Here is a 12906-nt window from a genome sequence, read left to right on the forward strand (position 1 = left end):
ACACAGTTACTGGTTTTCTGACAAAAAGACTGTCAGAAAAATAACTGCACACATTTTTCAGTTAAAGCTAGAGGTGATTTTGTAGATCTATGATTAAATATTCTTTTTTATTGTATTTATCTTCATGTTCACATTTATAGTTACCTAGGAAATAACACATTTTCAGCTGTAGTTGTTCATGGTGTAATTTTATACGTCACCATCTACCTGGGCATTTAGCCAGTCTGTAATCAAGGGCAGATTTTTAATGAAGTCTTAAAGGATTTTCTTTTAATATGCCTATTTGCATTCACACAATTTATATTTATCCATATCTGATCTTTTGAGGGGATCCTCACAACTGGTGCAGAAGGACAGCATTTTGACTGTGTCGTGGAGAGCCTGTGCAAGAAGTCTTCACTCCCATGCAGCATGGGTCTATGTTCATAGGTATTTCCATCCCACCTAGTATGCAGGAAAGCTCTGGACCTGGGGTGATGACAGCTGCGGTCAGTGGGAGGTAGATCACGATAGTCATGAATCCACAGCCAAAATCCCTATATCCGAGGGCACAGCAGTTGCATAGGTTACTGCAGCCTTGAAATTTCTTCCCCGCAGCTTGTGGCCTGCATGGAAAATTCCATCCCCATTCCACTGCCTCAGTGGAAGCCCTCCGCTCATGAGCAATTTACTTGGGCCAAACACAAGGAACAAGATTTGACCCTATGTAACTGTCTCTGAAACATGGACGTACTGCTAAACACATGATGCAATGTGTGCTTGTATTATGAATTCAAGCAGTGCAATTTTTCTTAATTGAATTAGTGATCAATATATTGTTTTTCTATCTTTTTTACTCATTTAATGAAATTTCACATGGTTTATTAGAAGCCAGATCTTCCTCAATTTTGCTTCTTCATTAAGGGAACACCCAATATGAGGTCCTTTTTATAGTAAAGCAGCCTTCCAAAATTTCATTCATGTTAGGCTTAATTTATTTAATCTGTGCTCATCTAAAATGAGCAATTGCTCCTCTGTTATCACAATGTTATTATACATCACGCCTGTTACCCCAGAAGTTCAGTGTGGGGATCATCACAAGACCTTCACACAAGGCTTAAGCATCAGTTAAGTCTCGCTTAAGTTTGTAAGAGGAACACAGGGGTGAAATTTATCTTTGGTGTTTAACAAACATGTAATAAGACACAATCCCTGCCATAAATATGGTCACAAAATTCTAACCAGAATACACTCAAATTGAACATTTTTACTGCCGTCATTTATACTATTGCAGGCTCAAGGAGCATTATGGGGAATAGGTAGAGGGAAAATGAGGCCTGAACGTCTAAACTTCTCATTTAGCACTTCATCTAGCAATCATCTTAGAACAGAAATATCAGAGAGGATTGAGGATATGCCATTATTTGGTAAATAAAAAAAAAATCAACCTAGTCAGTTCATCTCAAAGCACAGAAACAAGACTTAGATTATAGGAAATTTGATGCAACAAGCAAATCCTGGTGAAAAACATTTCCTGTTTCAGGGCATTACAGAAGGAATAAGCAAGGCAATAGATACAGTACCCACAAAATTAGAAGACAATGAAAAAGCTAGTCCTTTACCAACTTGCCATTTTCTTGACTACAAACTTGCAAAGATATGTTCCTGAAAAGAGCTCAGCTGAAATTAATAGAATGCCCGGTAGTGCTCAAAAGTGATTATGTACATTTTAGTATAAGTACAGCCTATTAGATCCCCCTCCCCAGTGTTTGTTTTACACAGAACTGAGTAAAATAATACAACTGTATTTCCACCATTCTGTCTCTTTAAATTTGGACTGTAAGTTCTTTTCATTCTGTGTTTCTACAGTACCTAGCACAATGGGGTCCTGATCTATGATTGGAGTTCAAAGGCACTACCATAATACAAATAAATAAATAGTCTATCTTGTAACAGTCTGCAGCAGATCTCTGGTGAACAGGGTGTATTTGCTGAGGAGTTTTCAGCTCCTTGCAACACTCCAGCAGTGGGCTTTATCATCTATGATTCTTACAAATGTACATAAACATTAACAAAATGTTCCTGGATAAACACCCTGGTTTGTGAGTCTAACACCCGCACAGGCATAAGTGTCCATTTGGAGGCATCTCTTTGGGGTATAAAAGGACCTATGAGTCAAAGCCTCTAATTCTTTACAGTCAATACAGACCCAGTATTTTTTTTAAAGTCTCTAATACATTTCTCATATGGATTTGCTGCAAAATATATGACATTTACAGAACCCACATCAGCTCGATGTGCTATAAAGGTTTTTAAGGATTCTCTTTTGGGATAACCTGTATAACTCACTCATAAGTTCCTGAAACTCGAGTAATATGGCCATTACAAACTCATGCCGATAAAATCTTTATACCACATCACCATGAATTGTGTATATTTATGTACATATGCAAACACACACAGGTATAGCCATCATACAAACTCTTATATTTCCCAAACCTTTGTACAAATGTTCAACTATTACATAAGCCGACTTTATTCTGCCCATGCGGCTGTGACTAAGCTCAACCCATGCCAATGACAAATGTTTCCATAACGACCAATATGCTTTAAAATGGGGAAAGGGAAGGAAGACTATAAAAGAAATAGAAAAAGTAAACCCAGTAAGTAGCATAAACAAAAAAGTGATGGATCAGGGTACTATGAAACTCTCATTGCCATTCATTTTATATCATTGACTGAATCCTTGGCTTGACAAATACTGTCCAGTTGGCTGAGACAGGGTTGGGTGACCCAAAATAGTTTTGCATTATAAATGATGTTGGCAAGTCAATAGTGTTTTAAATTATTGAGTGGACATCAGTTGATTGAGATAAGGTCATATAACCCTGTAGACAAAACCAGAGAAACATCAGCAGAGTGTGTCTGATGTTTCAGTGTATTTAGAGTAAAGAAAAAAAAGGAATATAGGTGAAATATAGAAACTTATCCCTCAGAACTGTCTTCTTTGTACCGGCTGTCACTGCAGACTGCCCCGTTGACATATTAGATTACATGCACCTGCTGCTAAGCCACAACTTGGTCAAGATCCCCTACTACCTGCTCTTTGTCCCCCATGCAGGGCACTGAAGCTAATTCAGCCATGGGGATGATGTAGCTTTTTTGAAGCTACTGGCATAGGGAGTGACAGAGGAGATCAAAGATGGGAGGGAGGGGCTGAGTATTTGTGGATGAGGTTAAAGGTAGGGCTGGCCAAAAATTTTTACAAAACTTTTTCAGTAAAAATGGGCATCCAGTGACACCTAAATGTTTTGCAAATTTCTGTCAGTTTCATAAAGCTGTTTACCAGCCAATTTTTTTAAATGGTCACAATATTTTATTTCAACATTTTCAAAATGAAAAATTTCGTTTTTTTTCAGTTCAAAACAACTTTTTGTTTCAAAATTTCCTTCAATTTTATTTTAAAAATCAAAAACCCTTTACAAATGGTCGAAATTAAACAACATATTGGATTTCGGGTGGGATCAAAACATTTGATTCAACCCAAAACACCATTTTTTCAACTTTTCAATTTGCTGAAAATTCCCCAAAACTTCCAGTATTGCTAGAGAACTGAAAAACTGATTATTCAGACAGTTGTAGTTAGACTCTGGTTTCAGGGGTCTGTGGTATCCTTGCCCCTGGGAATTTTCTGTGGGGGAAGGAAGTGTCTCTGGGATAATGGGCCCTGGTTTTGGAAAATCTGGCCCCATATACATTGCACTCATACTACTGGTTATAATTAAGGTTGCCTAAGAGATTTGGTCCTAATCTTTCTTCAGTTGCTTATGTCTTCCTAAATCTTTCACTTTGAGTTGAAATTTCAAGGCCTGGTCTCTGTCGAAGTGTGATTTTTAAAAAAATGGAAGTAAAAGTGGTTCAGCCAATTTTGAGAATGAATTCAGTGGAGAGGAAAATACCACTTCTCCCCACCATACATTTAATTGTGAACAGCTCTAATGCTGACACAGCTGGGAGTTGAAAGTTGAACCTGGCAGCAAGATGGCACTCAAGGCGCCTTTCAGTGTGCTAATGAATTGGCTTTGATTTTGCTGTGTGAGGAGGGCTTTTAAAACTAGGTGGCATGAGAAAAGTAAACTTTTTAAACAAAACACTTTGTAATAATCTTCTGTCATTGATCTCAAAGTCAAGAATTGCCACAATAAATCCTCTGTATGGTAGGAGATGAGTCAGGAGGAGAGCCAGCCTGATTGCTGTACAAGAAACTGGATAGGAAAGTGGTTTTAGGACTATTGCTGGTTCTTAAATCTCTAACACTATTTCACCACTTTGCCTGTCTCCTCCACTGTGAAATGGAGGCTATCACATTAATATTTTAACATCTGCAGGTATTTGAAGAATGAGTCGTTAAGGAGAGGCTCCTGACTCTAGAAATGTTTACATCAGTGCAACTACAAATACTAACATCCTGCCAAAATACCTGACACCAGGTCTTCTGTGAAATGTGATGCACTGTGGGTATGTGCAGGCTTACCCCGGGTTCCTACCCAGTTTTTGGCCCAATGCCCCTGACAAATTTACCCAGGCTTTTACAGAGTCTCTACTGGTGGTAAATCCATATGAAAGGGAAGGCGGGGCTTTCAGAGGCAAAAGTTGCCCCCAATCTTGCCTTCAATGGGAGGTTCAGGCAGCCAGCACATCCTCAGAAATGTCATGCTTCTCCCCATCAAAAAGTAACAGACTCCTTTGCCCCATGATTATAGCACTACACATAAGGCTGGCCTGAGGGTCTGGAGAGGAATTAACAGGATGGTTGTAACTACCAATGTAACCGACCATTTTTATATACAATATTTGTCTGTGTTGGTGAATGGGAGGATCTTCATTTCCCACCAAGCTTACTAATGGTGAAGGGATGTTATATCCTGTAGGTAAAGCAATATCTTCTCTGTGTCCCTGTATGGAACATGGCTAGTAACGGTAACACTTTAAAATAGCAGTTTAATCATTACTCTATTAATGTCTTTAGCATTTATTTTAATAGTACAATAAGTTCATTTGGTTTTCATGTAGATGTAATGAGTAAAGGATTTCCACTGTAATTCAGCGTTACTTAAAATGCACCATTATTTTACCACTAACACTGATGATGTAATATTGAATGAAATTCACATGCTCAGTGAGATCACTGATATTGGTACAAATGTCTGAGGCTGCCTTGACCATGAAGGGAAATACAGGTTTCTTGCTCAGATCTGTTTGTGCTCTACTTTGCTAATAGGCATAAATCTGAGAATCATGTATCAGCAGAGAAAACCTACTTTTGAAGCAAGTGCCATGAGAACCATGCCCACAGAGGACAGAAGAACTTTGTTTGTATTGAAGACATTTTGAGACTTTCAGTTGGACAGTTATGACCTAGAAAGTGTGGACATAATACAGAGACAATCACCCATCCAGAGGGCCAAGTCACTAGAAGAAAAATCACCACAGTGCCAAAGTGACCATCAACAGGGGCACTATTAGCTGAAAGACAAAATACACTTCTGCTACAAGTACAGACATTGAAGTACTGCATAGAATACACCTAACTGTTTAGCCTGTGTACACATTCCCTTTTGTGACTGATCAACAGAGGATAGCTGCCAGCTATTTCTCCCAGGTAATAGATTTAGGACCTGATACAATTTCAACTGACATAATTAACATTCTTTCCAAATTATAGAGGACATTATTTCACAGGGCTAGTCCTTTAGGTCAAATGATAGAGGTTTGTCCTTTAGTGCTGAAGGTCTAGAGTTCAAGTTCTGCTGTTAACCAGGATGAGGGTTGCTACACATAGATTTTAGAACAGATCACAAAAAGAGAAACAACTACCTTGGATGTCCACCTACAACTTGTGTTTAATTGAAAATGAGTAACTGATTACTAATAACAAAATTTACATTTTGTTCTCTTTTGTGGGATGCTTTAACCAACCTTTTTTTTTTTTTTTTTTTTTTTTTAGAATTGCTTCACTATTTATTTACGTGCCCACTGGTAATACTAAAAGTATTTCTTAAACCAGTACATCATTGTTTCAAGATTTTTTGAGCCCTTCTGCATCAATAACTAGTTTGAAATGGATTGTAAGTATATTCTAGATCCTTCACAAAAGAATCTTGTGCACTGTCAGAAACACTAGAAGGGAGGAGTATACAGAGAGGAGTATGTAGAGGCTAACAGAGAACAGTTATTTCCTAGAATGAAATTATTTTTTTTAAATTTCACTCAAAGTATTTATATAAACCAGTTTTCAGGGTAGCAGCCGTGTTAGTCTGTATCCTCAAAAAGAACAGGAGTACTTGTGGCACCTTAGAGACTAACAAATTTATTAGAGCATAAGCTTTCCTGGGCTACAACCCACTTCTTCGGATGCATATAGAGTGCTGTCGTCATCATGAATAAATTGGAATATGACCAAGAGGCTGCTAGACAGCTCTCTAACACCACATTCTACAGGCCACTATCCTCTGATCCCACTGAGGATTACCTAAAGAAACTACACCATCTGCTAAAAAAAACTCCCTGAGAAAGCACAGGAACAAATCTGTACAGACATATGCCTAGAACCCCGACCAGGGACACTCTATTTGCTACCCAAGATCCATAAACCTGGAAATCCTGGACGCCCCATCATCTCAGGCATTGGCACCCTAACATCAGGCTTGTCTGGTTATGTAGACTCTCTCCTCAGACCCTACGCTACCAGCACTCCTAGCTATCTTCGAGACACCACTGACTTCCTGAGGAAACTACAATCCATCGGTGGTCTTCCAGAAAACACCATCCTGGCCACTATGGACGTAGAAGCCCTCTACACCAACATTCCACACAAAGATGGACTACAAGCTATCAGGAACAGTATCCCCGATAATGTCACAGCTAACCTGGTGGCTGAACTCTGTGACTTTGTCCTCACCCACAACTATTTCACATTTGGGGACAATATATACCTTCAAGTCAGCGGCACTGCTATGGGTACCCGCATGACCCCACAGTATGCCAACATGATTTAGAACAACGCTTCCTTAGCTCTCGTCCCCTAACACCCCTACTCTACTTGCGCTACATTGATGACATCTTCATCATCTGGACCCATGGAAAAGAAGCCCTTGAGGAATTCCACCATGATTTCAATAATTTCCCTCCCACCATCAACCTCAGCCTAGATCAATCCACACAAGCGGTCCATTTCCTGGACACTACTGTGCTAATAAGCGATGGTCACATAAATACCACCCTATACCGGAAACCTACTGACCGCTACACTTACCTACATGCCTCCAGCTTCCATCCAGGACACACCACACGATCCATTGTCTACAGCCAAGCTCTAAGATATAACCACATTTGCTCTAATCCCTCAGATAGAGACAAACACCTACAAGATCTCTATCAAGCATTCTTAAAACTACAATACCCACCTGCTGAAGTGAAAAAACAGATTGACAGAGCCAGACGAGTACCCAGAAGTCGCCTCCTAAAAGACAGGGCCAACAAAGAAAATAACAGAACACCACTAGCTGTCACCTTCAGCCCCCAACTAAAACCTCTCCAGCACATCATCAGAGATCTACAACCTATCCTGAAAGATGATCCTTTACTCTCACAGATCTTGGGAGACAGACCTGTCCTCGCTTACAGACAACCCCCCAACCTAAAGCAAATACTCACCAGTAACCACACATCACTGAACAAAACCACTGACCCAGGAACCTATCCTTGTAACAAAGCCCGATGTCAACTCTGTCCACATATCTATTCAAGTGACATCATCATAGGGCCTAATCACATCAGCCATACCATCAGGGGCTCGTTCACCTGCACATCTACCAATGTGATATATGCCATCATGTGCCAGCAATGCCCCTCTGCCATGTACATTGGCCAAACCGGACAGTCTCTCCGCAAAAGAATTAATGGACACAAATCTGACATCAGGAATCATAATACTCAAAAACCAGTGGGAGAACACTTTAACCTGTCTGGTCATTCTATGACAGATTTGCGGGTGGCTATTTTAAAACAGAAAAACTTCAAAAACAGACTCCAACGAGAGACTGCTGAGCTGGAATTGATATGCAAACTAGACACAATCAACTCAGGATTAAATAAGGACTGGGAATGGCTGAGCCATTACAAACATTGAATCTATCTCCCCTTGTAAGTATTCTCACATTTGCTTCTTATCAAACTGTCTGTACTGAGCTATCTTGATTATCACTTCAAAGGTTTTTTTTCTCTTACTTAATTGGCCTCTCAGAGTTGGTAAGACAACTCCCACCTGTTCATACTCTCTGTATGTGTGTATATATTTCTCCTCAATATATGTTTCACTCTATATGCATCCGAAGAAGTGGGTTGTAGCCCACGAAAGCTTATGCTCTAATAAATTTGTTAGTCTCTAAGGTGCCACAAGTACTCCTGTTCTTTATATAAACCAGTGTTATGCTGGGATTTTTTTTTTGTAAAAGCCTGTGAATTGGCATATACCGTAGTGCAGCTAGTTTCTAAAATGCCACTTCAGCAGCACCTTCTGTACAGCTGCCAGATGAGCACTTATCTCTCTAAGGTTTTGAATTCCTGAGGAATGCCAATGTTAGGGAACAGCATAAATGGAAGCATTACTATTGTAGGCAGACTTACTGCCATGGGGGGGTTGGGGGGAAATATCTGGAAGGGGAAAGTGTTATGGATTATTATTTCTGTACATATCCTGTTTATATAGCTCGCACTCAGCTGCAGAGTAGATATACCCTTAGTGATTTGGGACCTCCGTTTTTGAGCGCCCACCCTGAGACACTCCAGAACAGCCCCATTTTCAAAGTATTGAGTACCTATCCTCATGGATGCCAAAAAATTGAGGCACCAAAAACGACTAGTCACTTTTGAACATTAAAGTCTTGATTTTTCAGGAGTGGTGAGCACACACCAATGAGTGCTGAGGGTTTCTAGCATATCTGAATATGAGGCCCTTTGTGTTTAAGTGGGAAATACTGTACAGAAAAAATATTTTGATTCTCGTACCAGTGGAAGCCTCACTTTACCAAACTCTTTTACTATTGGAAATATTAGCTGCAACCAAGAGCTCAGGGACTTTGTTTCTTCGACTGACATTCCATTTTGAGCAAGCTGAAGAAAACTCTGCACTTCATTTAATCTGAATATCAAACTTCTCCCTGACAGAGAATTACGTCAAATGATTTTCTACTGTTTTATAAATGCATTAAGCAAGGGCACACATTCATATTTGTAAGGAAACTAGTGTAGTAGGAAAAGAGCCTGAGACATAAGTCCTTGTACTGTATTATAGGCCTGGTATGAGGCAGGACCTGCTCACAGAATCTGACAAGAACAGGGTTAATATTGCAAAAATACACATTCTTAGAAAGTGCTAAGCACAAAGTATTCATGCAAACATGCTGACCCTCTTAAGCAGGGTGAATTTCATCCTCTGTGAATCCCTGGTTCATTCATATGTATCCAAGGCATCAAAGGACTCAATGGGCAGACTGTTACCATGTATGAATACTAAAGGAACTAGGCAACACTGCAGTTACTATAGGACTAAGAGTCACAGTTGCTTCAAAGCAGAGGATATATATTTATTAAAAGAAGACATTGCAGCCTATCAAGTAAATAAGAGACTAACAGTTGTCTAAATATATCTTTATGTGATATCCTGTAACATCAAGTAAATATGAGTTTGGAACATTTAAAAATGGCCTAAGTGCGTATTTATTAAATATACTAGTCTACCATGTCAAGCAAAGCCTTTCCTATAAAAACCTCTCTTTTCATCATGTTACATTTTAAACGATTGAAATTATAGCACTAAAAATAAGACTATTTTGAAAGGCCTGCCCTGGTCACACAATTGTACATTTTCAGGTTAAAGATGGTACTCCCTCTACTGGCTGTTTGATGGTGGCCTATGTAAAAATTAGTTTGATGGTTTCTCTTCAATTTCTTGCACCCTTCTTAGCAGCCTCTGCAAAGCCAAAGACTGAAATAATATTCACTGCTAAGGCACAGTGGGTGAGTGGAATGGGAAAGCCTGTACATGGATAACTGGAGACCATGGCAGTACTATTTCAAGCCCACAGTGCACTTCAATACACCTCAGTACACAGTACACTTCAGTACACAGAACACCAGAACACTCACATTAATCGAGGGGAAGGAGCTAATGAGAGAATGAAAATCAAAATAATGCGGTGGTCATCTTTTTTAAGGGAAAAAGCAAAAAGGTTTCTGTTTTTGTTAAATGTATAATTTTAATAAATACTCATTAATTGCTCTCAAAGTGAATGACTCCAAGTGTTTTGTAAACTGGAGAAACCATCAATTGGTACGTAGGTCTCATTGATTTCCAAAAATCATTGTAGCAAATACATTTGTAAGATAAAATATTTTTTTCCAAAGACCAACACCCATACGTTAGTAGAACAAAAATGAAAATAAGATTGCATTTTGTTCCTCTTAGCTTAGGTTATTTTTTTAGAGAACATCATTAATCAGATTTAACAAAAATAGCAACATATTAGATCATTAGACAATTTTTTAAAAGCTCTTAGGACAGTTAGGCGGCAAAACTGTGATACTGGCCATTTTTCCGTTTTGTGACAACAGACTGAGACCTGTCTTGTCATTTATTTGCCTTCCATGAGAACCACAAATTGATATATTAACAGTAGTTCACAATATACCATGTCTATTCTCCACTGAAATTATTTAAAAATTCTGTTTCAAGCCAATGGAAATGAAGATAGCCACAAACTTTTGTGGAGGAGAGGGATCTTTAATCTAGCAGATGACAGCATAACGTGATTCAATGGCTGGAAGTTAGAACAAGGTAAATTTAAACTGAAAGGAAGGTGCACATTCTTAACGGTGAGGGTAATCAATCATTGGAAAAAACTCACCAACAGATGTGCTGAATTCTCCAAGATTTGAAACTTTTACATTAGGATTAGAATTCTTTCTAAAAGGTTTGCTTTAGTTTAACCATAGGTTATTGGGTAGAGCTGCTGAAACTTTTTTTTACTAAAAAATGCAGATTGGGGTTAACTGAAACCAATTTGTGTAATTTTGGGGAAATTGTTTTGGTTAAAAAAGAAAAACCCACCAGAAATGTCAAAACAACCCTGCTCCAGAAGAGAGATTCAAACCTGGGCTTCTACATGCCAGGTAACTGCCCTAATGACTGAGATAAAGATTACACTGGTCTACAATTTTTGAGAAGTCATCTGCTTCAGAGATAAAATGTGCTATTTATTATGTATTTTGATGTGCTGAATTCACATATGACAATTAAAACAACTGATTGGCTACTGTTTCTAAGATATTTAAGTTTTTACATTTTATGTCTATGTACATTGTGTAGATAGTAGAGTTTTAATCATAAATTGTAAACCTAGGTCTTTTCATGTGTTTATGGTTGCTTTACATGATAATATTTCACTTGTCCTGTTTATGTAACACTTTAAAAATCAGCAAAAGGGTTATATAAATAAAATGTATTATGAAACAAAAGGCAAAAAACTATTATGTACATAGTTTAGTCCTATTCAGTGTCTACTCGGCGCTTCTTGGCTTGTCTCTTGTATTCATTAAATGGAGCATCTCTTGTCACTGTCCAGCAATAGTCTGCAAGCATTGTTGGGCTTCATTTGCCCTGATAGCGTTTCTCCATTGTTGCAATGTCCTGGTGAAATCGCTCGCCGTGCTTGTCGCTTACTGCTCCACAGTTCGGTGGAAAAAAATCTAGATGAGAGTGCAAAAAATGTATCTTTAGTGACATGGTGCAACCAAGGCTTTTGTATGCCTTGAGGAGGTTTTCCCACAACAACCTGTAGTTGTCTGCCTTGTTGTTTCCGAGAAAATTTATTGCCACTAACTGGAAGGCTTTCCATGCCATCTTTTCCTTGCCACACAGTACATGGTCAAATGCATCATCTCGAAGAAGTTCACGAATCTGAGGACCAACGAAGACACCTTCCTTTATCTTAGCTTCACTTAACCTTGGAAATTTTCCATGGAGGTACTTGAAAGCTGCTTGTGTTTTGTCAATGGCCTTGACAAAGTTCTTCATCAGACCCAGCTTGATGTGTAAGGGTGGTAACTAAATCTTCCTTGATTCAACAAGTGGTGGATGCTGAACGCTTTTCCTCCCAGGCTCCAATGACTGTCGGAGTGGCCAGTCTTTCTTGATGTAGTGGGAATCTCTTGCACGACTATCCCATTCGCAGAGAAAACAGCAGTACTTTGTGTATCCAGTCTGCAGACCAAGCAAGAGAGCAACAACCTTCAAATCGCCACAAAGCTGCCACTGACGTTGGTCATAGTTTATGCATCTCAAAAGTTGTTTCATGTTGTCATAGGTTTCCTTCATATGGACTGCATGACCTACTGGAATTGATGGCAAAACATTGCCATTATGCAGTAAAACAGCTTTAAGACTCGTCTTCGATGAATCAATGAACAGTCTCCACTCATCTGGATCATGAACGATGTTGAGGGCTGCCATCACACCATCGATGTTGTTGCAGGCTACAAGATCACCTTCCATGAAAAAGAATGGGACAAGATCCTTTTGGCGGTCACGGAACATGGAAACCCTAACATCACCTGCCAGGAGATTCCACGGCTGTAGTCTGGAGCCCAACAGCTCTGCCTTACTCTTGGGTAGTTCCAAATCCCTGACAAGGTCATTCAGTTCACCTTGTGTTATGAGGTGTGGTTCAGAGGAGGAGGATGGGAGAAAATCCTGTGACATTGATGGTTCAGGACCAGAAGTTTCATCCTCTTCCTCTTCCTCGTCTGACTCAAGTGAGAATGATTCTGGTGCATTAGGAACCAGCAGTCCTTCTCCGTGGGGTGCTG

The 12906-nt window shown here is 39.3% G+C and overlaps 1 protein-coding gene across 1 annotated transcript in view; it reads right to left on the reverse strand.

Moving 5' to 3' along the window:
- CNBD1 (cyclic nucleotide binding domain containing 1) overlaps positions 1-12906 on the reverse strand; it is a 323306-nt gene that overhangs the window by 71956 nt on the left and 238444 nt on the right. The window lies entirely within an intron of this gene.

This window comes from Malaclemys terrapin, chromosome 2 (assembly GCF_027887155.1).
Source record: "Malaclemys terrapin pileata isolate rMalTer1 chromosome 2, rMalTer1.hap1, whole genome shotgun sequence".
NCBI lineage: Eukaryota > Metazoa > Chordata > Testudines > Emydidae > Malaclemys > Malaclemys terrapin.